At 46.9% G+C, this 26,298-nt stretch overlaps 1 protein-coding gene across 3 annotated transcripts in view; it reads left to right on the forward strand.

Annotated features, from left to right (window-relative positions):
- Window positions 1-26,298, forward strand: part of PTPRA (protein tyrosine phosphatase, receptor type, A) — a 110,098-nt gene that overhangs the window by 52,554 nt on the left and 31,246 nt on the right. Inside the window, exon 2 of one of the 3 annotated variants that reach the window (XM_010580763.1) lies at window positions 17,855-18,047. The exons of the other annotated variants lie outside the window; for them this stretch is intronic. The gene's annotated coding sequence lies outside the window, so the exon portion shown is untranslated. The remainder of the gene's footprint in view (window positions 1-17,854; window positions 18,048-26,298) is intronic. 3 annotated transcript variants of the gene reach the window in all.

Here is a 26,298-nt window from a genome sequence, read left to right on the forward strand (position 1 = left end):
TCTCTATAAGTTGCATTTTAAACAAAAACCCCAAAGTTGGCCCCAGGCCAGCGACTGCAGTGGTTCCTGGCTCTTTGCTCGGTCACTGCAATTTGGATGTTCCCGTACTTCCCGTACAGGAGAAGCCGTCAGAAAAATAAAGGGCACAGGAGATGTGGACACACTGAAGTCAGCAGAGTATTTTTAAATATTAGACCATACTGTAAAAGGGTGGGAAATCTTTGCTGCTAATGCAAGCAGATAGTCCCTCTGCAGTGCGAGCTTCCTTCCCATCCCTCTCGATGGGGGTTCCTGCGTGGAGCATCCCTCCCACCAAAAATGCTCCCTTTGGCTTTCAGACCCTTGTATAGCAAGGCGTTTTTATTTGGCAAAGCACTAAAAGGACACATGGTTAAATGTTTTGAACAAGAAGGAAGAAGATAGCCAGTCAGCGAAACTCCTGAACGTGAGCATAGACCTTTGAAACTTTAGCGAGCATGGTGGTATTGGGTTGATTGTTGGACTTGATGGTCTTAAAGGTCTTTTCCAACTTAAACGATTCTATGATTCTGTGATTCTAACTTGAAGCTGGGCTGAGCTGGACACCAGCTGCAATGATAATGGAGGCAGCAGGAACATTCATGTGATGGGAACAGCCTTTAATTACTTGTAATATGGCTGGGCTGAATGCATAACCTCTAAAAGAGGGGCCATTGCCCATTAACATCCAAATGTTAGCACATCAAACCAAGTCATGCAGGTAAACTCAAGAGGACTATTCCAACCATTTGCCATCATCTTTCCCCATAACTTCTTTTTTTATATGCTTTCCAGACTTACCTGGAAATTGAGAACTTGCAGTTAAGTTAAAGTTGATAATGATGAGAAACCTTAAAAGTGTAGGCTGAGAAAGTATTGAGTATTAATTGTCATTTACTTTCCTTTTGTGTTGGTTGGACAACTTGGAGGCAGGATCCTGAAGTAGCAGGAGGGCTCTTAGATCGAATGGGTAATTATTTGTTGAAGTGTGAGAATTTCCATTTTGATTAAGCCCCAAAACAGCCATCTTTTTTAATAAATTAGAATATCCATTACCAACAGCAGGCCATCAGACAGGTAGATCTGGGTGTAAAATTACATACTGAAAATTGTTGGGGAAAGGCACTGGCAGATTGGAGTTGAGTTTTCCAATTAAGGCTTTCTTTAGGATGTTTTCAGTCGAAGCCATTGTGTTTGTGACGCCCTTTACCAGTACATGCTGTAACCACCAGCCTGATGGATATTTGGGGGTTCATTTGTCTCTTGCAGCTGTTCCAATTTTTGTGAAGAAATAATAATTTTTTTGGAGCAGCATTTCAGACCTTGGTCCTTTTTTTTCCAAGCTGCTGCCTGCAATTTGGCCAGAAGCCAGCCTTTCTTTTCCTTGGTATTTATGTGAAGTGGAACCTATTGCCAGCTGCAGAAAAGCCAATCATTGGATAAACCCAGATCCTGCATCTGAAATGGAGTTAGGAATATTCATCAGGCAAAGCCGGTATCGTAACCTGCATTTTCATATGCCTGGGAGCGTTGCAAGCAATTAGACTGGTCTGATGGGATCGGTCCGTCTCCTCTCTTCCCTTATCCCACCCTTTCTCATTTTTTTCTCTGCCTTCCTTCCCTCATCCCCCAAAAAGGAGGGGGAGAAAGAAAAGCAAAGTAACTTGTATGGATAGAGGGGAGGTGTAATTATGAGCAGTGGGACCAATTTAAAAATGGAATATTTCAGAGACTCTTAGACTTTCTTTGACATGTTGGGCTTTTTTGCAGAGGATAAAAGGAAAATAAACTAATTTATTCCTAAATTGTAATTCCTTTTTTGATATTAATCTGTTTAATTAGCATAGTTCATAAATGCACATATGCAGGGGAGAGAGGGGGACTGCAAATTGAAATGAAGAAATTTTCAAAAGGAAAGTCTTGATAGCAAAGGCTTCTTGGCAGTGAGATGTTTTAGACTGCAGGGAGAAATAATATCCCAAGAGAAGAGGTGGAAACTCCATTGATTTGGACTTTTATAAGTGAGACCGGATGGAGTAATTTGGGAAGTTTCTTGTAGGGAACAGTCTTTTGCTGCATGGTGGGTAGGACAAGATGATCTAATCGATCTCTTCCCTGGTCAGTTCATATGGTTTTCATTTCCTTCTGCTGAGGGGTGGGGAAGGGAGGTGGACTGGTGAGGTGTCTGGTAGTATTAGGGATTGGTCATTTGTTACAGGGTTAATGTTTTTCTGGGCTGTGATTCTGCTACTCCAAAATATTTTAAATTAAAAAGGACTCTTTAGCCCCTGCTCTAGCCATTTCTAGATGTAGAAGGGTGTAACCATCTTAGCAGTGATCGCTCTTCAGCTTTCCTGAAGCTGTAGTTGAGGCATCTCCCAAAACTGTCTTGTGTCAGTAGGGTGTCAGCTCTAGAGCTTAATAACTGAATACTGTTTCACTGAGATTTGAATAGCTTTTTCTTTGCTTTTACCCACAAGAAATCCCATTTCCTATTTGCTCCATGGTACAGACCTCTGAGAATGGGTAAGAAATCGGGGCAGAACGTAGCTGGCCATGAACGTTTTATTTCCCCTCTCTTCTAACCTTGGTCATCATGCAGGTTGGTGTTGAGAAAACCTTTTGAAGCATGTTAGGATTTGACCTGCTTGTGACGCTAAATTATGTGGCTAATGGCTCTTGATGTGTTGTGGCTGAATCATGGCTTGAAGGTCGCAAGTGGTCTACCGCTAGCCTTATTTATCTATCAAGGTGGTTGCTGTTTCTGTTGATGGGAAGAAAAGCAAGGATTTATGACTTGGTATGAATTTCCAAGGAGGGATGGAGAGATCTGAGAATAATAACTTACCTAGGAAGGGTGGCTTTGCAGCCAAGCTGGAAATGTCATGGTGGAGATGGTTGTAAGGCCTGGGAGGAGGGAAAAGATGAGAGAGTGGACTGTGCGCAGCATTTAGGAAGAAGATGGATTAAAGTTTGCTTTAGTGCTAAATGTGAAGGTTGTTCTCGGGACAGAGATAGTTGGAGCAGGGAAGAGGAGGACTGTAGAGCATTGGATAAAGGAGCAACTTTAGCCTGGGTCTGCGGTGCGGTCGAGCAGTAGGATGCTGCGTTTGGGCATTCAACCTAAGCCCAGCAGGGCTCATGTGGAAAACCTGTACAAGGAAACCTTGTTATTTTATCCCCAGCAGAAGAAAGATTACTCATTAGATCTCTGAAGAGTATCAGTAGCTTTCTGCAGTTGCTGACTTCATGGTTATATTTGTTCTTGAAACACTGAGGCATGTAAACACAGTTTATGTGTGTCTATTTTTGAGGCCATGGGAACTATAATGTCCATCTTTCCTTGGTTCTGTGCTATAGGGCTCGTATTTCCTTGTTTCAAGTATGAGAAATTGAACCACAGATAGTGGGCATGTCCATCTCTGGTGTCCTCTCCTAAGAAAAAACCTGCAGAGACGTCCCCTAGATCCATGCTTGTGAGCAGGATGTGCTCAGAGCACGTCCATCCCCTTACACAAGTGCAAGGTCAGGTTACTGCTGGATCTGTTTTTTCCCTTGGAAGAGGACATGGCTTTTCAGGAGGAAAAGTCCGTTCTCCTTGACAGCGATTTTATTCCCCTGACAACTTTAATTCCTTCTGAATTCTCCCAGTTGTGAGGGGCAGCAGAAGTTGGATGCTGCATAATCTCTGATCCCCTGCCAGTTTTGCATCCCTTCTCTCAGCAGTGATTTGTAAATATTTTTTTCCCCCAGTATGTTAAAGGACATTTTCATCTGCCCTGGCAGAAGGAATGGTATTTTGCTGGGACTATTGCATCAAATTTTGCTCCTTGTTTAAGATTTATATTAAAAATAATAATAACACCAATGGAAATGCAACTTTGGTGTTTTCCACTTAAATTACTCATTCACTTACAGTCTGGGAGCTGCAGCTTTGCTACCACTTGAGACCCAAAATGCAAATATAACTGAAGATCATGTGGAAATAAACCCATCCATTTTCTGCTCTCCTGTGTGAGGAGCCAAGGTGTACAAAGGGAAAACCATTGGCAAATACACTGGAATTTAAAACTTGGCAGAAAATAACGAAGCAATTGTGGGCTGTTCTCATTGATCGCTTGGGCAAGGCAGTGTGATTTTGGTGTGTTGCTTCAATTTAGCTAATTCTTAGTAGCATAATGGTAATTTCATGAAAGTTATTTCGGTTAGTATCAAAACTGCAACACAATAAAGATAGATTTTTTTTCCTGATAACAGTTTTGATCAAGGTTTCCTTTTATCCTGCAACTTTTAAATAATTGGCCCACTTGTTCTTTGCTTTTATTGTACTCGGGATATTATAAAATTAGATTGTTTTGTAAACCGCTAATTTTAGACACATCTTGATGCTTATTGTCCCTTTCATTGTGCTTTTTTAATACCATGGCAGAACTCTGCAGAGAAGCGGAAGTAATCTGTGTCCTGAGACTTTTACGTCTAGACTGGATGAAGGGCAAGAAAATGCAGCAGGAGCAATCACCCACCAGCTTTTTTTAAAGTCACTTTGCCTTCCTAATCCAAAATCCACAACTAATTCCCTTTGCCATAATATTAGGTAGCAGAAATTGGACAAAAATCATAAACATACCTGTATCGAATGAGTGTGAAATCAGAAGCAGCTTTCCAAACCAGTAGGTATATATAATAGCCAACGTGGGCATTACAGATACAATTGAGTTGCTAAGGCAGGGCTTTCCAATAGTGCCTTGTATAGCCCCGTATCGTCTAATTATTCCGCTTCAGTGTAAGTTAACAATGAAGAGAAGATAAAAGCTTGGCAACCCGTTTGCTTAGAGGGGTCAATTTATCCCAGCTCTTTGTAGAGCAGTGTAATTTTAGGCTTTTACACGGTGGATAACACCATCCCCCCTGCAGGAACACTCACTGCAGCGCTTCCGTAAATAGGTCAGGGGAGGACGGCATGTCATACAGTGTGGAGAGTGATGCCAGAATTGTACCTTGCTTAATGTGAATTATTTTTTCTTGAAGAAAATAAGATGGCTTTGTCCTTACTCACCCAGTTTGTAAAAAAAAACTGGGTCAGTTGGACAACTGCTCATGCCAGCAGCGTGTTTTGGTGTGCTGCATTTGGGATGCGAAAGTTCACGGAGCCTGGGATTAACGCTTTCTTAAGCAGCAGCGAGGTGTGATGTCTTTTTTCCCCCAACAGGAACTACTGAAATAATATGTAGCAGGTGTTTCACCTTTCTGAACATTATTCCGATATACTGAGCTTGTTTGGTGTGGATTATAAACCAAGTGTGGGGCTACTTATTGGCTTCAGCCCTTCTGGGTGACCTTGGATCTCATCTTTGGAAGCAGCTTAATCCCCATGACATCCAAAAAGAAGAATCTCAGTTTTCTTTGATAACTTCTGTATTTTCCGATACTGTGACAAACTACAGCTGTTGGGCATGAGCAAGGGCTTGGCTACAGTGGCAAAAGACACAGCAATAATGGGGTGAAGTTCCTCATTCCTCCTCTCCCCACCGACAGGCTACTAATTACTCAAGGAGGAAATAGGAGGACTCTGGAAGGCAGAGCGTTGGCAATCAGATGCCAAGGTAAATATAGCCTTGGCCCTGCCTTTAACCGACTTGAGGCCATCATGATTACAGGAGGAGTCCTGCTTGAAAACAGCTGGGATGATACGGCCCGAGGATAACAGATGGCTTTGAACATCCACGAGCGAGCAATGCAAAACCCTGGGAGCGTTTTTCTCTCCCTCAGTATACAAGCAAGCAACAGGCTGGGACCTGTCCTCCCAGAGCTGCTAAAGAGGACTTAGGATCAGAGCACTACAAAGGATCCATAAAAAATAAAAAATAAAAATCCACTTCTGTCTGCCTTAACATGGAGTTTGCTCCAGAAACCACATGGGAGATAGATGGACACGTGGGGAGGGTAAGAAGTTGCATTGGAAACCTTTAGTTCTTCTACCACCCAAACCACAGACATTGCTGGTGGGCATGGGATAGCCAAATGCCGGAGATGCTTTTCATTTTGCAGTCTTGCTGGAGAAAAGGAAGGAAAAAAGGCCACTTCTGTTAGTCCGTTTTGCGGGAACACCGGGGCTCAGCTCAGCAGGGACTTAGCTCCTAGTTGTGGTTGCTTCACTTCCCGAGTAGAGCTTCTTTCATCTAGCACAACCAAAGGACTTCCAGGGTAAGACTTTAAATCAAATTTTTCTCTTCCAGTAAAACATGAGGGTCATTTGAGGATGCAACGACACTAAGTAGAAGCAGAAGGAGGACCTCAGCCTTGTATTTTGTCACCCATTTCTTTCATCAGTCCAAACATAGGTCTTTTTTTCTCTCCTTCCTCTGCTTCTTGGCATCTTCTGCACTGGCACTCAGGTTACATGGCCAGAGGCTCCAGCAGAAAGGAGCAACCCCTTGATTTGCTCAGCCCCCATACCTGTTAATGCGTCTCTTTGCTGCCACCTCTCCAGTTACTGCCCTTTCACATCAGACGCTCGCTGCTCCCGCCCTGGAGCCTCCTTTGATCCTTGCGCTGGTTTCCTCTATAAAATGGGTGGAAAGAGACTGAATGGCAACTCCCTTGGGCTGGGAGAGCAAAGGTGGGTACACAGCAAGACACACAAAAAAGTGGAAAGAGTAGCTGGCTCCCTGAAGCTGAAGCTTCTGTGCAGCGAGGAAGGATGGCGATGATGCTAAAGACCAAAGGCTGGGACTCAGGATGCCTTGCTGTCCTTGGCTGCCCAGCTTGCCACCTGCTTCCAGGCTGGCTCTCTGCCTCCCTGTCACGGCAAGTAAGCAGATCCTCATACCGTAGGTGTGTTTGGGGAATACTTTGCTCCAGGGACCCACTCACTGTGAACAAGAGGCGCCGTGTTTCCCTTCTCCTGCCCCACTGAGTCCTCCGGTTACTGCAGGGCTTGTGCAATTAAATGGCCCCATATGCTCCTGTGCTTGTGTGACTCATCGTTACCTGCCAAGCTGTTAAACCCCCAATTTTGGTGTGCTGCATCACACCTCTTGTAATATCTTGCGTCTTTTGAAATGGAAAAGAAGCAAAAAATGCCCCACATGAAGGTGCTGTTGGGCCATGAGGACCTTGTGGGACCCAGGGACAAGACGGGCACAGTGCCGGGCAGTGGGGACAGAGCCTGCTCCAGGTGGGCTGATCCTGAGCAGTGGGGTTGCTTCGAGGGGCTGGGGATCACCCCCTGGTAGATGCCTTTGTTGGGTAGATATAGCTAGGAGGACCTCTTGACAAGCTGGTTAATGTTTTTATAGCTGAGTGTGCCATCTGTAAAGGAAGATGACGATGATTTGACTTACCTTCTCTACTTGGATTGCAAGCACTGATCATTAACACACCTTCATCGGAGAGTTCCAAAATAGCTGGAAACAGTGCCTAAGCTCACCACCGGCCTTAGAGCTAACTTCTGCTGCTTGACTTTAGAGGCAGTGAGAGTGGTCTTGGAGAGGCTATATGCTAGAAAACCAACATGAAGGTTTTGTGGTGCAAATTCACAGAATCCCAGAGTGGTCGAGGTGGGAAGGAACATCTGGTCCAAACGCCATGCTCAGTCAGGGCCACCCAGAGCCAGTTGCCCAGAACCATGTCCAGATGGCTTTTGAAGATCTCCAAAGATGGAGACTTGTTCCATGGCTTCTGTCTATGTTAAAACGTCCTCACCACCACAGTGAGACCTAAGCAGGAAAACTAGATGAGAACAGAGAGAACAAAGATGCTGAGGCACTTGAGATAACCCTGATGGTGGGACGTTGGGTGCCCCTTTGGTGGGCGATCAGACCAGAAGTGCAGACCGTGTTCCCTGTGGTTGAACTGATCGTCTGAGATGTGTTAGACCTGGCTGTCAAAAAAGACATATTTAACTCTTGTCTTCAGAGTGAGGGTGGGGACAAGTGTCAGCAGGGGGAAAAAGTCTGCTGCAGCAGTGAGGGCTCACTGGTGGAGAGCTGGGAGGGTGGTGAAAGGGCTGACGTGGAGCTCCTGTCAACTGATGGAGCCCCAGAAACCAAACCGGAGGGATCCTGTCATCTCTTACAGTGGGGTCTCCCTTGAAGTAGCCTGTAAGAGCAGGAATAGAAACACATGAGAGCACACAACTATGATCTTCACAGGATAGACCAGCATCCTTTCCCAGTTTCATACTCATTTTCATACCTAAAGCATTACCATTTTGACAGAGGTGGGGAATGCTGCATTCATTAAGTGCGATTCATCTTTTATTTGTGATACCATGTAGAGGTCCCACGGAGCCAGGTCCTGCGTGGAGAACTACCGGAGCATGTGCTGAGGAGAAGTACAGCCCCTGCCTCAAAGAACTGATATGTACAGAGTAGTCCCATTGCACAGTGCCGTGAATGTGGGAGGGAGAAGGATCAGCACATTCCTTCGTTGGTGAAGCGTTGCTTGTTTTTACTTTATAGCTGCTACTTCTGTCATACAGGGGTCTGCAGGTGAAGGAGAGCGATGGGAAGGGGAGCTCTGCAGGACAGCAGAAGGATGCGGGAAGACTCTGGTGCACACAGAGATTTGCTGAGGGAAACCATGTGTATTTTAGCATGATGGAAGGAAGGCTACAGCTGCCTCTGCATGATGTGTGCCGGGGCGATGGTGGGGTGTCCTGGTTGTTGCATCAGGGTTGGGCACACCCTGACAGGAGGTCCCCATAAGTCGCTCTTCCTTCACAACTGAGCTGGTTCCACCCTCATGCCTATACCTACAGAAGGAGCAGCTGTGCAACCCTCTGATGAGATGGAGTAAATCAGATGCAGAAATGTTCCCTTCTTTTCATACAATGCCAACAGAGCAGTTAACACTGCAAGGATACCTGTGGCTTTGGGGGATTTCTTGGCTACTTTCTCAGAGAGTTTTCTGCTGGTGAGATAAAACTAATCAGCCATAGCTCGAAAAATGAAATTATCTCAGACCACCAAGCCATGTCTTGTCAAATGGCTCCATCTGTTTGCTCCAGAACTTACTGGCACAATTAAAGCCATTGGGGTCTTTGCTGGAGATGACCTTTCTGTCTTCAGCCTTTCTGATCTTCCCAATGAGGAATCCAGCTCTCCAAGGCTGAGTGGATCCTTGGTTGGCAGTGAAGATCCAGTTAGATTTGAGCGGTTTTGGCACTGTGTCTGATGCGGTGTAAGGATGACGGTTGATCCTGGGGCTGGCTGCATGGGTACCTGTCCCAGAAAGCTGCTTGGGGGTGAGACCGTCCACCTGGTCCTCAAACCCGAGATCCCAAGTCGAGTACTTCCCTGCCATGGTGAGGCAGAAGGGGGAGATGCCAACTGCACGCTGTGTTCCTGGTAGCTTCTTTCTGACTTAACAGGAAAACTGACCACAGAAAATGTACAATATTTTTTTTCTCTGCGTTTTCCTGAAATCTGTTGAACCACTTTGCTGGTAGAAGGAGGAGAGGTGATATGGGGGATGGGGAGGAAGAAATAATGGTGTCTCTGTTCAATGAAACTCCCCTAACAGACAGTTTATGTTGTTTTTTCCCCCTCCAAACACGTAGATCTGATCTGAAAATCCAGGGCTTAAAAGCACAGATGTTTAGTCTGAACACACAAACATGGCATCTTTCCAGCAAGTGAAACAGCTTTGCCGCTTGTGAGTTCGGAGGAGCTAATCTGGGATGAGAGGAGTTAAAGCTGCTCAGCAAGAGCTGCATCCTTGAACCGGGTCACCCCAAACTTTCCTTCCCTTCCCTCCAGGTGAAGGGTTCTTTCCCTTTGTACTAAAGCAGCTTTCAGAGATGTTACTGCTTCTTCTGTCCTGCAAAGTATCCTCTAGGGCAGGGGGAGAAGCAGTGGTGGGGATGTAAACGAGTCAATGGCAGTGGCACGTGTCGGATCTTGCGAGATGGTTTTTGTGGGTCTTATCTCCATGCCCAAATAGGTCAGAGGGAAGATGGGATTGGATTAATTCTGTCTATGCATTAATCTCATAGTCAGAGACGTGTTGGGGTGCGAGTCGGGATTGCTAGCCATTTATTTCTAACTCATTAATTTTCATTCCAGTCCACACCACTTCTGATGTTCCTTGCTTGACTCTTAATAAGTATCTCAGCACCTGCCATTTATAACTGGTTCCTCCAGCTGGTTTAAGAGCATCCCACACCTGAAATGCCTTTTTGCTGCTAAGAAAGGCCACCTGGAAAGAGCAAGGGCTGCCCCGCTTTTGCCTGTGCTCTCCCTTTCTGGAGCGTGTCTTTTCAAATGGTGCAAGATCTGCTTTGGAGGTTGAGCTGTGCCCATCGTCTTCACTTGCCAGCGTTGGAGCTGGGAGGTGGTCAAAATTGCTCTCACGAGCATGCTGGCAGCCTCTGCAAAGTGGTGGTTGAGATACAGGGGGTTTCCTTCAGCAAAGCAACCAGCGGGCACTTCAGAACTAAACCCTTTCTTGTGCTGCTCATGGGATAATTAATTAATTGAGAATGAAGATGCCACCATGTTTTCCAAAGCCTCCCAAGTCTTCCTTTCCTATAGCTGATGCTCTATACCAGTCAAAGATGGGGAGGACTCAGTATCCAACCTTATAACTGTACAAGCATCCATACAATGGAGTACCAGGGATATAAAGAGGGTATAAAGCGAACCCATAACATCTGGAGAACTTGTTTTTTAAAGGCAGCTAAATCACACCCAGAACCCGTAGGATGCCTGTAAAGCTGTGAGGGGAGAGGAGTGGAGGCTGGTTGGAGATCCAGTGCAAGCACTCCATCGTGCGGTTCATGTTTATGTTAAGGCACTTCTGGAAATGACATCTAGATTACTGAACTTATTTAGAAGCAGTGCTTTTGAGAACAGTGCCTAACATGAAGGTATTGTTAAGGTAAAAATGACCAAAAATAGCCCTATAATCTACCGATCACTCATAACATCCCTCTTGCTTTGTGTACATATTGGATGTTGCCTTTTTTCTATCCATAGGACTCTGTTTTCAACCCTTGTGCACCTCCCAAAATGACATCTCCTACTCCTCTCCCTCCTGTTTGGTGCATCCTTGCATTCGGTTATGGCAACATTGGCGGGGGGGGGTCTTCAAAAGGGCACACCTCTCCTCCTCTCACCCCACTGCTGTACAAGCATGGGATGGCTTGGGGGGCAACATTGCTCACCTGGGATAAACCAAACCCATAGATTAATCATCTAGAAATGCTGAGCATCCGATTTTGGGCAGGGCACAGCTCAGAGATGGATGTATGTCACTGAAGGATTGGACTTGATTGGACTGAATTTGGTTTGGACTAAGGGGAACGGCAGGGATTTGAGCCAGGTTGGCCCCTGGTCTTCAGCAGGCTGCATTTCATGGAGTCAAAACTGGTGACACCAAGCTGAGTGGTGCAGGTGATTTGCTAGAGGGAAGGGATGCCATCCTGAGGGACCTTGACAGGCCTGAGGAGTGGGCCCATGTGAACCTCAAGAGGTTCAACAAGGCCAAGTGCAAGGTCCTGCACGTGGGTTGGGGCAGCCCCTGTATCAATCCAGGCTGGGGGATGAAGGGATTGAGAGCAGCCCTGCCGAGAACTTGGGTGTACTGGTGGATGAAAAACAAGCTGGCAATGTGCACTCACAGCCCAGAAGGCTAACTGTATCCTGGGCTGCATCAAAAGCAGCACGTCCAGCAGGTTGAGGGAGGAGATTCTGCCCCTCTGCTCCGCTCTGGTGAGAGCCCACCTGCAGTTCTGCGTCCAGCTCTGGGGTCCTCAGCCCAGGAAAGACATGGACCTGCTGGAGCGGGTCCAGAGGAGGGCCACAAAAATCATCAGAGAGCTGGAACACCTCTTGTATGAAGAAAGGCTGAGAGAGTTGGGGTTGTTCAGCCTGGAGAAGAGAAGGCTCTGGGGCAACCTTATTGCAGCCTTTCAATACTTAAAGGGGGCTTGTAAGAAAGATGAGGACAGACTTTTTAGCAGGGCCTGTTGCGATAGGACAAGGGGTAATGGTTTTAAAGTAAAAGAGGGCAGGCTGAGATTGGACATAAGGAAGAAATGTTTTACAATGAGAGTGGTGAGACACAGGTTGCCCAGAGAAGTTGTGGATGCCCCATCCCTGGAAGCGTTCAAGGCCAGGCTGGATGGGGCTTTGAGCAACCTGATCTAGTGAAAGATGTCCCTGCCCATAGCAGGGGGGTTAGACTAGATGATCTTTGAAGGTCCCTTCCTACCCAAACCATGCCATGATTCTATGAAAACGAGACAAATTTGTTAGGCTGGGCCACCGCACCGCCAAATACAGTCTTGGTCTTCAGCAACAGACTTTGTCTTGTATTTGTGCAGCAACAAGCTGCTACAGAAAGCGCTCTCTGTTGTGTGCGAGCTCCTGTACCATTTAATGCCTGGTTAGGGGGGTCTCTTATTTAACGGCAATACTGAGGATCCTTCTGTGTATTATGCTCCTAGCTAAGGCGTGATGAAAATGGGTGTTTTTGTGGGAATGCTGCTTTTCAAAGCCTTTTAAAAGGCTGGGACAGCAAAGACTTTCAAAGATGGGGATGTCTCGGTTGCTATCCACTGTATTGCTATTGAAATGAAAATATTTAACCTGAGTGCTCTGTCATTCTGAATAGGTTTGCAATTAACTTAATTTAGCGTACTTTTGGTGGCTGTTTGGCCTAGGTGCCTAATACAGGGGGATTTGAGCTCTGCCATAGCCTCTTAATGTTTATTTGAATATCACTAAAATCTAAGTGACACAAGGTGATATTTAATGCCTGCTTGTGGACACCTTGTTTATTGGCAAAATAACAGAATGGGCCATAAAAACTGAATTCCAGCGTTACCTTGACTCTGTTCTGTCTTTCATATGCTCCGGGCTGCTGTCATCAAGGAAACTTGAAATTCCCTCTTTGTGGTTTTCCTTTTGCACACAAAATGGCCAAGATACATCACCTAACCGCTGCTTACGTGCGTGCAAAAATATTTATGGTCTCAGTGCAAATAAAATCTCCAAACTTTTCAGAGAAGTCATTCCTTCCAGCAGCTGCTGCCGCTGTGGTGGCCTGTTGTGCCTGATCACAGCAGCTGTTTCCGGCTTTTGAGCAGTTTTGGGGCGGAGAATTGCCCTGCCAAAGGAGGGGAAAATTTTCGGGGGGACTCTGTACTTTGACTGCAGTTTGCCGCGATGGGCATTTTACTGCTATATTGCAGGAGAGAATAATTAATCTGACAATTTATTGGTTTTCATGAAATTACCATCGCAAACTTGTCCTCTTTTCTAGCGCCGAGGTGTAGGTCAGGAGACGATGCTTGCTGATGATGGGATGCGTCCGCCTTCTCTTTGGATAGGGACCTCAGGCTTCTCCTGGAGCTCCATCTAGAGGGGAGGAAGCTCTGGACCACCATAGCTCTGGTGTCCCCTTACCCAACCTTCTACCCTGAAGCACCTTGCCAGGGCTGTCAGCCATGGTTTTCCTGGCCTTGTGGTCACTCTTGACTCAGGAGCCACTTTGCTGCTGGAGACCCTTGCTGCAAAGCTGGCAGCTGTGTTTAGCAGCAAGGACACCATGGCCAAACCCAGTTCCTTTCCATACCACTGCTGGGGAAGGGTATTTCTCTACCAAACCCCAAAAGCAGGTACTGCTCCCTTGGCTAAGGATGTAGAAACCATACGGTGCTCTGCAGTTGTTTTTAGGGTTGATTTCACAAGAGAAATCGTTGCGGTTTGGGCTGGGGCTTTCCTTGAGAGGAGGTCCTAGCTGGACGTTCCCAACATCTGTGCTGTGGCTGTGCAGGCAAGGTGGCCAGCATCTCCATGGACCTCTTTGCTCCGGCAAAGTTTGCTCCTCCAACTTCATCTTTTCTCTTGCCATGCTGACAACAGCGGCGTCCAGCCCCGTGGCATGGATCATTCCCAGCAGCCATCTGCCGAGCTTGTGAACATCTTAGCCACCAGTGCTGCAGTAACCTCGAGGTTTCACCGTGGAGATCTTTGGTCATGGTTCACCTCTTGCCCTTGCTGGAGCAAGACATGAAGCCCAGGACCACAGAGGTTGGAGCAATGCATGGGCTTAGGTGGAGCATTGCCTGCTGCAAACAGCAGCATGCTCCAGCCATTGGCTTTGGTTTAAAGTCCACTACATGATAGTCATATTTTAAATGCCATCCTGGAGGGAAAGACATAACAGGGCTGAGTATCAGGTTATTTTCCCCATCCGAGTCCTAGTTCTCCCCTGGTTTTTTATATAGTGTGGCACCGGGATTCCCAGCTACCCGTCTGTGCCCAAAAAAACCGCTGATTTAAACCTTAGCAACAGGGTATTTTTGTTTAGATTGTATTTATTCTCCTGTGAGAGTCATTGTTCTCTCCCATGCCTTGACCATTTCGAAGGCTGATGATAAAAGCCCTTGCTGACAATAATATGGTTGAGTTCAGCCTTTTGTTGGGGAGATTAAAATAGAGAATGAATTGTGAATAACATGGGAGGGCTAAAAGTTAGTCGTCCCAGGCTGTTGTTTAGTCACTTTAAGGATAAGAAACTGCATTTTCATTATTTTATTTTTTTTTTTCAGAACTATTGAGCATTAGGTTTTGTGTTGGTATCTGGAGGGGCTTGTACCCACCCTGTTATTTAAGACTAGGATTGTTTCAGTTTGCATAATCTTGTGTCAGCAGGAAGTAGGTTTGTAGCAATGATACTAGGTTTATGGTAGGTTTATAGCAATATATATAAAATATATATAATAGCTTTATGATATTAGGTTTATAATAGGCTTATATTTTTATATATATATAAAAAATATAAATATATTTATATATGGAATAGGTTTATAGCAGTAGCAATGATAGAAGATGCCCTGCTTGGTGTGGCTCTAAGACTTGTGCCTGCAGCATCGCTTTGTCTTGAACAAGGATGCCGCTCTTCAGCATCGAAGATGGAAAGGAAAATAGTTGAAAAAAAGACAGATGGAAAAAATAGATGGGAAAAAAAAAATGGAAAGTGGAAGTCGAGCCACTGGAGACAAATAGAGTTTGGTCCTTTTTCAGGAGCGTGGGCTGATGAGAAGAAAAGTTTGGGAGATTGATCTGCTCGAAATGCCAACAGCGTGAATAACAGAGATTGCCCCAAAACTCTGCTGGCCCGAAATCCTTTCCTTGCTGAGGATATTTTGGCTGCTCTCTGGGCGCAGGCTCCTTTCTGCCAGGATATTTATGTTCCCAGTGAACTTCCCACTCACATCAGCATCTTGAAAAGCTTCCCATCCCTCCTCATAGACAGCCTCTCTCCCCAGCTGCTCTTACCTGCAGTCCCCATAATTGGCAATAATTTCCCTAATTGCTCAGAAAAGCAGATGTTCTCTCTGTGGTCGCATTGAACGGGCTTATACTGTACTATATACATGAGCACACAGCATTAAAGGACTAATTCCTGTAAATAAGCCTATTAAAAGGTTAGAAATATTGCCTCCAACTAAACCATTGATGGCAGCTGAATCCCACTGGTTTTATTAATTTGTTATTTGTAACATGGCAATCCCCGTCTGCTCGGGACTGGGATGCCCTCATTCTTGGCCAGTTGCTCTTACGTAGCGGTCAATGGATGTCTTAGCCTATGAGATCAGCTCTTTGCATTGTTTCCAGCTAATAAATCACATTTATACGTAATTAACACTACACCTAACATATCCCCAGTATTACTGGTGAGTGGGAGAAGAGACGGGTTCATGCCATCACAAGCAGGGGACCTGTGCTTTCAAGGCTTTAGGTGATGCTGCTAAAGAAAAAAATTAATATCTCACTTATTTTCCTACCTCAAAAGGGGAAAAAAAAGTGGTTCCCCAATTCTTCTCCAAGTGCAGCACTTTCCTTTTCACCCTTCATAGGGAAAGAATTGTTGATAGCATTGCAGCATCGATCCTGGGGCAGCCTGGGGAAGAGCTCTTACCTGAGTCGTCAGCTTAGTTGCCAGCGCCAATCCCCTGTACTACTTGAACCAGGAGTTGATGAGGTGTAATTAGGCTGTGGGAGAGTAATTGGTAGGAGCTTCATCCAGCAGTTGGGGTAGCATTGCCTTCTGGAAAGCCCCTCAATTGTTTTAGGCTGTCCTTTGCTGGTGGGTGCCGTCAGCTCTCGCTGTGGATGTGAAGTGCCCATTGCCTGTGCTACAGGGAGAGCACAGCCCTGCAGCATTCAGAGGCTTATTATATATATAGTATTTTTTTCTCCAGTTATTTCTCCTAATTTAAGAAGTAGGGACTGGGATACTTCCTATAAATTGGGATGGCCAGTGAGTGATTGTTTCTCTTTTTATTTTCTGGTGGGTCACATATGATCTACAGTTGCTCCAGCTTTTAATACCTCCAGCAACAGCATCAGAGCTTGCGGTGTTGCATTTTGATCCAAATTTCACCTGCAACCTGAATGAGAGCTTCAGCAGCCGTTCGTATTGCTTTACAAATAAGCTGCAGCTTGTTTTCGTGATAGCCTTCGGCTGGGCAAAAGATACTCATAAAAATGGCATCCTTGCTGTCAGCTAGGTGATAGCTGAAGTCTCTAGGTCACCCCCAACTGATGATTCTGTTTCCCACTTAGGACTTTTACATTTACTTGCCTAAAGCTTCCTTCCTGCTTGCAGGGGAGAGGTCTTCTCTCCCTCTTTGTTATACCAAAAGTTTTAGCTCAAGGTTCTGAAATCCTGTGTGCTGACACGGAGGGGTATAAAGTCACAGCCCAGAAGCTCTGCTGCATATCTGGGTCGGGGCATCACAGCCCAATGGTGTTGGACTGGAAGATGTTGGCACCTCTTGACTCCTGCCCTTCCCCAGGACAAAGTCAAGGCTGTGCCTAAGCTCAGGGCACAGCTTTCACCGGCAATTTGTTTTTTCAGCCTCTGCATCCCCTTCGGAGGTTGTGACTCCTGGTCCCCATCAGTGGAGCTGGCTGAAGTCAAGCAGCCGGGCTGTGCATCATGCGGCAGCCCTGGATGATGGAGGAATGCAGAATCTGCCATTGCATTAATGAATATTATAAGCTATTAAGTCAGTTTTGGTCCTTAGCCCCGCTTGTTTAGCACCATTTCATCTGCTTGGTAGATTCGTCATCCGATGAGAATGGAAAAATTAAGGCGTTTCGATGAGCTGATTTTTTAAAGTACCATCGCTCTGGGTTTGCGGCTCCAGAAATACCTGTCAGGCCATTTTCCTTTCACCTGGAAATACACTCCAGTATCTTATTTGTAGATTGTGTTGAAAAACACTTGTGTCTGGCAGCACAACTGCTCCCAGTCAGACTTTTCAGCTTGATGCCTTCAGCAGAAGACATGCCTCAAAATGCTTTTGGCACTCAAATAAATGTCAGAGAGGAAAACGCTTTAAACTCCAGTTCCCCTCATTTTCAAACCTCGTTTATAGACCCTTGCAGCCACTGGTGAAATTGGGCTTTTGGTTTCTTTCTCTGGCAAACTGTGACAGAAACACAGTTAATGCGAGATGCAGGGGATGCATCCCTGGCCCCACTCTGGCTATCGCCATTTGTACATCATCCTCAACCCTTTTTTTCCAGTCTAATACATGCAAAAATATGTAAAGAGTAAAGACTGTTCCACCAAGTCTTGCACGTTTGTTCAAAGAAAAGGAAAACAAGCTGAATTTACAGGGAATTTGCAAGCTGAATTTTAAGACCCATATATAAAAAGACCCAAAAAGCGGCTGGTGGCGGCTGCCGATGCTGACCAAAGCGATGCTTTCTGGCATCTATTTTCCCTGCGCTCGCAATTGTAATGTCATTAATATGGAGCTTTTTGAGAACTGGAGTATATCCTAATTAGCAGCCTCTGATTTTTTTTCTAGTTTCATAATCAGTGATCTCGGCTTCACCAGAAGTGTTACTGTGGCAACAGGGCTGAACTGAGCAGCGGTGCAGAATTACCGCAGGTAAATTGGTGATTTTACGGATCCACGGCACTTTCTTAGCCCAGGGGCTGCTCCGTGGGACGGGCTGGCTGCTCCCCGCACCCTACAGGTGTCCCAGGCGGATTTCAGGGTAAGCACAACCAGCGATTAAGCTGCATGACCGAACGCATGCGTTTTAATTGGAGCTTAGCCTCTGTAATGAGATTTTAAGGCTGTCATGCGAATGATCCCCTCCGACACCTTTGTTTTAAGTAGGATGCTCTGACCACTCGCCACCCGAATGCTCCGGCTCCCCGGCTCAGTCTTGGCTTGGAGCTGGGACTTCATCTCGGTCCTGCAGAAAGGGCTGAGCCCAAAAGCTGGGCTTTATTTTTAGTGTGGGTTTTTGTGTTTTTTTAAACCTTGTTTCTCCTCCCCATGTACCATTCGCTCACTCTCTGAAAGGCATCTTGCTAGGTAGGGATGTTGTTATGCTAAATAATGGCCATGCTTCATCCTGACTCCTCAATCAAAAGCAACCGGTCCTTTTTGTAGCTGGTATGTGAACTGCACTCATGTTTTCTTTGTACATGTTACAAATGATGCCTGGGACAAAGAAGGGGCCACCCTAAATGGAATATTTAGAGAAATATATTCCTGTATGACTTGACATTTGGGGATTTTTTAATTTATTTATTAATTCATTATTTTGAATAGTGAGATGAACCAGCTTCACTCGAGCTTTTCGGGCAGTCACTCTCTGCTTCCCAGCACCACATTGCAGCTGCAATGCCCATCCTGCGGGGGGAAGCACACCAGGAGGCCATGGGTTTTGGTCTCATACTAGCCAGGGTTTTTTACAAGCTCTGGGGGTGTTGCTTCAGCAGATGTGTTTTAATTACCCCAGAAGGAAGTCTCACCTCCCTCTCCCCTTTGCAATGCAGCTCCTTCCACCCCACCATCCCTTACCAGCCTGGCCTGCAGCGAAACCCTCCATCCCCAGCACCTTCCTCCTGGTCAAGGCTCAGAGTCAGTCCTTCATCTTCATCCTCCCTGACCTGACAGCTCCCTTGGGCTTAGCTCACTGCTCTCCTTTTTCTTAGAACTTCACCTTCTCTTGTCTTTTACCTGTCCCGCCTTGATGTTCCTTGATGCTGTGTCCTTTAGAAAACCCTCTCCAGCTGGTCGTTCTCCATTGCTACAGATCCAGGAAGGTCCTCATCCTCTTCTGTCTCCCTCCACAATTTATTCCCCAACCATCCTGTGTTTTTTTCTGCACGTGGTGAGAGGTGCAAGAGCGACTGGCACGTGCTCCCACAATCAGACAGCCACGGCGTCGGCAGAAAAGAGTGGCTGAGGGCACATTAAACCCATCCTAATTATAAGAGTTATTAGGAAAATTATTACTAGGAAAATAATTGGATGTATTTGTAGCTCTGCCCCTCCAAGGCACTCAGGGAAGCTTCCAGACTGCTCAATGACTCTGATCATTGTGCCAGCGGTGTGGCCAGGAGTACCTGTCTGTGCAGCTCGATAGGCAAGGGCTGGAGATCATCGAGTGCCTTGGTCTTAGACGTGCCACTGATCTGTCCCTGGCATAGCCATGGATGGAGGCTACATCTCCTGGCTTTTCCTTCTATATTTTTAGCATGAGACCATCGAGTCTCTAGGCTCTGTGTTAGTATTTGCCTGTTTTTAAACAGAGAGAGAGAGATTTCTTTCCTAAAAGTAAGGCACTACAGAAAACTAAGATCTGATGTGCCGCAGTTACAGAGGACAGATACCCACTGTTAACATTTCTGCGTATCTTTAGGAGCCTGAACTATTTCATGTCCGGATTACTTAAGCATCCACATTCATTGGTGTTTGTCTCTGGTTTTTTTGCTTAAAACCTCATCAGTTTAGTTTTCCTGTCTCCTAACTGGGATAATAATTGCCTAGTCTGAAGGCTCTTCTAGGAGTCTTGCTTATCAGTCTTGAGATGCTCCAAGCTCCTTTAGAAGAGGCTATAATGGGCTCATTTCCTCTGAGCAGCTTTTGACTCTTCATTAGTGGCTCCTAGGCAGTAAAGGTTGTCTCATACCTGGCAAAGGGCCATCATGGTGTGCAGTAACTGGTGCTTGTTCACTGAACACCAGCGTAGAGCTGGAGGGGCACTGGTGGGATCCCAGAATACATCCTGCACACCGTAGGGTTCTCCTTCCAGTGCTGGATGTTATCTTACTCCATTATGAGCTTAAATCCCAGCAGGTTTGCCTTCTGAAAAGTTTGCAGGACAGTAAGTTACAGAATCACAGAGTGATTGAGGGTGGAAGGGACCTCTGGAAGTCATCTGGTCCAACCTCCCTACTCCTCTAGAGCTGGTTGCCTAGAACGGTGTCCAGACAGGTTTTTAATATCTCCAAGGATGGAGACTCCACAACCTGCCTGGGGAACCTGTGCCAGTGCTTGGTCACCCTCACACTCAAAATCTGTTTCCTGAGGTTCAGAGGGACCCTCCTGTGTTTCAGTGTGTGCCCATTGCCCCTTGTCTCATCACTGGGCACCACTGGGAAGAGCGTGGCTCCGTCCTCTTTGCATCTTCCCTTTAGGTATTTATAGACATTGATGAGACCCCCCTGAGCCTTCTCTTCTCCAGGCTGAACAGTCCCAGCTCTCTCAGCCTTTCCTCCCAGCAGAGATGCTCCAGTCCCTTCGCTGGAGTCTCTCCAGTATGTCCACATCTCTCTCGTACTGGGGAGCCCAGCACTGCACACAGTGCTCCAGGTGTGGCCTCACCAGTGCTGCGTAGAGCACAAGGATCACCTCCATCGACCTGCTGGCAATATTTTGTCTAATGCAGCCCAGGACACCACTGGCCGCCTTTGCGGCAAGGGCACGTTTCTGGCTCACGTTCAGTTTGGTGTCCACCAGGACCCCCAGGGCCCTTCTTGCCAAGCTGTTTTCCAGCCGGGTGGCCCCCAGCACATACTGGTGCCTGGGGTTGTTCCTCCCCAGGGGCAGGACTTTGCACTTCTCCCTGTTGAACTTCATGAGGTTCCCGTTGGCCCATTTCTCCAGCCTGGTGAGGTCCCTCTGGATGGCAGCACGACCCTCTGGAGTATCAGCCACTCTTCTAAGTCGGACACCAGTTTGGCGTCATCAGCAAATTTGCTGAGGGTGCACTCTGTCCCATCATCCAGATCATTAATGAAGATGTTAAACAGGACTGGACCCAGTAAGTTATAATTAACTGTGGTCTCAAAGGTCCTTGCAAATATTTCTGAATGAATTAAACCTGCGTCTTTCACTTACAGAGTGAAAAAAGCCAGTCTGGGAGCCTTTTTGTAGTAGGTCAGGCCGAAGCACAGGGATTTCCAGTTTTTGGTGGCAGAGGTAGGAAGGGAGCTTGGGGAACCTCCTTCCAAGTTCTGGCTGGTGAACACCTGATTCTCTCTACGTCCACCCACGATGGTTTCATGCGCTTTGCTGCTGCCAGTGTGTGCTATGAGAGCCCGTGTGATTAGCATGGGATAGACTAGCATCTCACTAAAGATTACATCCATGTGAAAGACCGATCCTGGTTCAGGCCAGCAGTTTTTAACATCATCCTAACAGTGCTAGATATTTCTGGATGCCCTGAAAGCCAGGTGGGAGTAGGGTCGGGTTCCCTCCATGCACGTATGATGATGTTGCTCTTTGAAAGAGGACTGTGCGTTCACCTGTTGGACTGAGGGCCACGAAAATGGTCAGAGGGCTGGAACACCTCTTCTATGGAGAAAGGCTGAGAGAGTTGGGGTTGTTCAGCCTGGAGAAGAGAAGGCTCCAGGAGACTTTATTGCAGCCTTTCAGTACTTAAAGGGGGCCTATAAGAAAGACAGAGAGAGACTTTTTACCAGGGCCTGCAGTGACAGGACAAGGGGCGACGGTTTTAAATTGCAAGAGGGTAGGTTGAGGTTGAACGTAATGAAGAAGTGTTTTTTGATGAGACTGGTGAGACATTGGACCAGGTTGCCCAGAGAAGTTGTAGATGCTCCATCCCTGGCAGTGTTCAAGGCCAGGTTGAATGGGGCTTTGAGCAACCTGGTCTAGTGGAAGGTGTCCCTACCCATGGCAGGGGGATTGGACTAGACGATCTTTGAAGGTCCCTTCCAACCCAAACCATGCCATCAGCAAATATCGAGGTGCAGGAAAGTGGCGATTTGTTGAAGGTTGGGCAGGTGGAGAAAGCAAAACCCCAAGCCCTTTCCACAGGCTTGCCTCCTCCTCATGCGCCGTTCAATACAGTGGCTGTCACTCACGTGGAGGCCGCCTGTTTATTTAAAAGCTAAGAAAAAAAAGAAAAAAAAAGAAAATGAAGTGGATTTTCAGGAGGGGTGAATGGTTGCTGTGATTCATCTTTTCTGTTGAAGAGTGGAAAAGCAGAGGGTGGGGTGGGGGAATAATGTTCAGTGACACATCAAAGGCCTCGTTTCAGCTTCGGAGACACATGCAAGGAATTAGTCACTGCGCATTAGTGCAACAAAACCCTTTTCCCTCCCTGAACTCAACGGTTCCTCTCCCTGCGATGGCCAGCTCACTGCAGCCCTTAGCCATCCCAGCGCGGTTCGGAGCCGAAGCAGCTCGTTGCACGGTCTTAACGAAGAGAAGACATCAATGCACGGCGTAAGGAGCCCCCGCAAGACATTTGCCCCCCCGGGTGATTTCTCGTAGGGGACCAGGCTTTGTTTTTCGGTGTGGAGCTCCCAGCAGCAGGGCTCATCCTGATCATTATTTTACATCCTTTGCATCTCATCCTAACAGGAGAGTTTTGGGGTTATGGGGAAGGGGAACTCAGTGCCGGCACAATTGTTCTGCCATCGGATGAGCCTGTGGGCAGCTCTCCTCTGCTGCGGATCACAGCTCCAGTGAGAGGCTGCAAAACCACAATGGGATTTAAAAGGAGCAGGGAGGGGGAGAGGGAATGGCAGGTTTGTTTTCCAGGGAGGCTGAGCCATGCGGATGGCTTGCTGCCACCGAAAAGAAAAAAAAAAAAACTTTTTCCCCTTTCTTTATGCTCATGCTTGTTCTTGTCCTACTGTGAGCTGCTTCAAAGAGCTAACCGGTGCAAATGCTAACCTTGCTCCTAGTTTTGCCCTCCTCCCTGCCAAAAAAAAGAAGAAAACTGAACAATTTTTTTTATTTTTCACTGCGGTTGGGGCCAGCACAAGGCAGTGGGGTGGTCTTGGTTGAGCCGCTACATTTTAGCATCCTACTGACAGCAGTAGCGGTTTCTGGGGTCCCAGAAAGCTGGGTAGAATTCAGGTCATGTCTCCTCCTTGCACATAGAAAAAGATTGCCTCATTTTCCAGGAATTAGGAATATGTCAGAGGTGGGGGTAAATCCTGCCTTTGATTGTGGACGGCTGTATCCGGATAGGATCTGGGCAGTTTCTGCAGCACTAAATACTAATTCTCTGCTTTCTGGAAGCACGGGGAGGTGGTCCTGCAGCCAAACCCCCCTATAGCAGCATCACACGCAAGGACCATTTTTAAGCCACTTATTACTTTATAAAGAGATTATTTCCTTCCCCGCCCCCCAGCATCAGTCGTCTTGACAAGATCCACTTATTTTAAAACATACGTCCTGCAGTCTCAAACCCAGCCTTTCCTATAGGAAGCTCTCAAGCAGTGTACAGGAGACCACAGTGCATATACACTATATATATATATATATATATAAAAATATATATATATAATATTGCTGAAAACACCAGTAGCGGTTATTCAGGTTTCTAACCCTGATTTTTGAAAAGGAAGGTTTAAAACAAAGATGCAATGCTGAGCATCCCAACCCACCGGGGCAGCGGTGCCGAAGCCGGCTTCTTTCTCCTCGGCAGAGCCGGCGCCGTGACGTCAGGGTGTTTTTCTGCAGAGCTCGCAGGATGTTGCAGCCGGCCAAGAGCTGTGTTTATGTTGATAACATTACAAGTATTTCCTCTCTGTTTCCGAAACCAGCAGGGAGGGAGCCGAGGGGGAAGGGAGACTCGGGTTTCTCCAGCTTTGGGGTAGGACTCTCGAGGCCTTTTATGTTAAGAAGCGGGTAACGGCGTACCGCTGGCACTTATTTATACTGCATTTGGGAATAGGGAGTGTTTAATAGCAGGGGCTGGGAGCCGGGAGCTGGGCTGGCACAGCCCTCCCCTTGTGCAGGGCTCTTCTGCTCGCTCTCTGCTCTGGATCCGGTTTTAAGGTGATAAAGCGGCGCTGGCAGCTGATTGCCGGTCACAGGAGCAGCTCCCGGGATTTTTGTGTAATGATCTGCACAGCAAGGCTCGATGCTCTTGGGGGGCTGCCCGGCGTCCTGTTTCTTTTGATGTTCGCAGTAATAAAACCATAAAAACTCAGGATCTGCACAGACTGCCTGCATCCAGCTTTCTTCATGAAAACGGGGCAAGGCTTGGGGAAACTCAGTATTCTCTCCCCTGGCCAACCCTTTCCTCCTAATGCAATCCGCTCAAGGATCAATGAACTTATTAAATGTAATATCAAGGGGGTTTTAAAGGCAGGCAGCTGCCTGCCCACTGATGTAATTCCAGGGCATCGGAGCTGTGCTGCTGGCTCAGCAAAGGAGAGACCTGCATTGATGTTTGGACTCGATGCTTTTAAGGGTCTTTTCCAACCTAAATGATTCTATGATCATTGCACCATCCCAAAGGGGTTTTGCAACTGGTCCAGACTGGTCCAGGAATCACCTGTAGCTCTCATCCATATAGCAATCATGGTTGTGGAGATAGAACCAAGCTCTTTTATTGTATGTGGGTTACTTCCCCGTAACGGAGGGCAGAAAGAAGAGGGGATTTACAGCTTTTACTTCTTTCCACCCACCCTCCATGTCCTGCTTTTGATACCCAGGGAAAAAATATGTTGAGGATGGGGGAAAAGAGTTTCAGAGGCCAAAGGGACATTTGGCTGTTGGCCCTAGGGAGTGTGTGTGGGATCAGTATGGGCTAACCCATAGGTCTTTCCTTCCTTAATTTTCTCAAAAGGACTCCCAGGACCACAGACAAGAGAGGAACCAGGTCCTCTGGGGTCCAGTCCCAGCTCTGCCACCCCTTTGCTGAGTGACCATGAACAAATTGTCATTCCCCCTGGTATTTGAGGTGTGCTGCAAGAGCTGGAGCAGCCAGCTCAAAAGATCCCTGAAGCCATTAAGAAAGGCTTGGAAGAGATTAATATCTATATGGTTTTCCAATGATCGGTTAATTATGGGCAAGGTGTTGAGGAGCAAGATCTCAGCATGAGGAGCCAGTAGGATGCCAGTGCAGAGGGAGCATCCCCATTTAGCGACTGGTTTGTCTGCTCTTGGGTCAAACTGCTACTGCAGAGCTAACACTGGCATAGCTGTGGGAATCCCAAATGAACAGGACCCCAAATGAACAGGAATCCCAAATGAACAGGATCCCAAATGAACAGGATCCCAAATGAATGGGAACTCTCATTTTGACAAATGGAGTGGGGGGGAAGAGTAAAGGAGCCACATCCACCTGCAAGAATGGCATTTCTATACAAATATTCATCAAAACACAGCGAACAGTCACTTTTTTCCCTAGTAGTGTTTGCGGAAGAGCCAGGTCTTTTCCTTTACCTTGTTACTGTTTTCTTGTTGTGGTAGTGATGGGTTCCCAGCAAGGGAAGCAGTTGTGATGGTGAGACCTTGGCACCTTCATCAGTCCCTGTGAGGTTTCAGGAGCATCTCAGTGCTGCTGCTAAGTTCATTTGGAGATTCAGCATGGGCTTACGTTCCTTCTGCCTTTGCATGTGGGTCCGATCACGAAGAGCATCCTATTTCTGTGGGTTTCCACAGTGGGATGCTAGAAGGATCTGTCTCCTGCAGCGAGTTGCTTTCATTCTTGCTGGTGGTGCAGCTTCGTGTGCTTCCCGGTTGCAATTAAGCACGGGGAGGACACGAGCTCCCTTTCCTCACTGGAGGGGTGGAAAACCTCTTTGGCTTAGGACCAACTCAGCTCCAGAGTGCAATTGCTTGTTGAGTGACCTCAATGAGCACCAAGAGTGGAGCGTGCCATCGAAAACCTACCGGTTATGGGTTTTCCAGACATCACAGCCTGGAGCAGAGCTTCAGGGAAGCATTGCAGGACCAGTCCTGCTCTTACCAGTGGCAGGAGGACTGAATCAGTTCAAATTTGTCCAGACAGATATTTTAACCAGTGATGAAACCCTCTGGAAAGTTGGCTGCTTGCACCAGTGGGACCCCTTGGAGAAAGCCCTGCCCCAGGACTGGCCGTGGAGGGAGCCGAAGGAAAACTCTTATCTCTGGAGCTTGGTTTCCTTCTGGTTCAGGGTTTGTCTGACCTTTTGGTCACTGAGTAAGTTCGACTTTTGCCAGGTTTTCTTTCGGGGGGGAGGAAAAACATGTAAGTGGGT

The sequence above is a fragment of the Haliaeetus leucocephalus genome, unplaced genomic scaffold (genome assembly GCF_000737465.1).
Source record: "Haliaeetus leucocephalus isolate CR32 unplaced genomic scaffold, Haliaeetus_leucocephalus-4.0 Scaffold741, whole genome shotgun sequence".
NCBI classification, from domain to species: Eukaryota; Metazoa; Chordata; class Aves; order Accipitriformes; family Accipitridae; genus Haliaeetus; species Haliaeetus leucocephalus.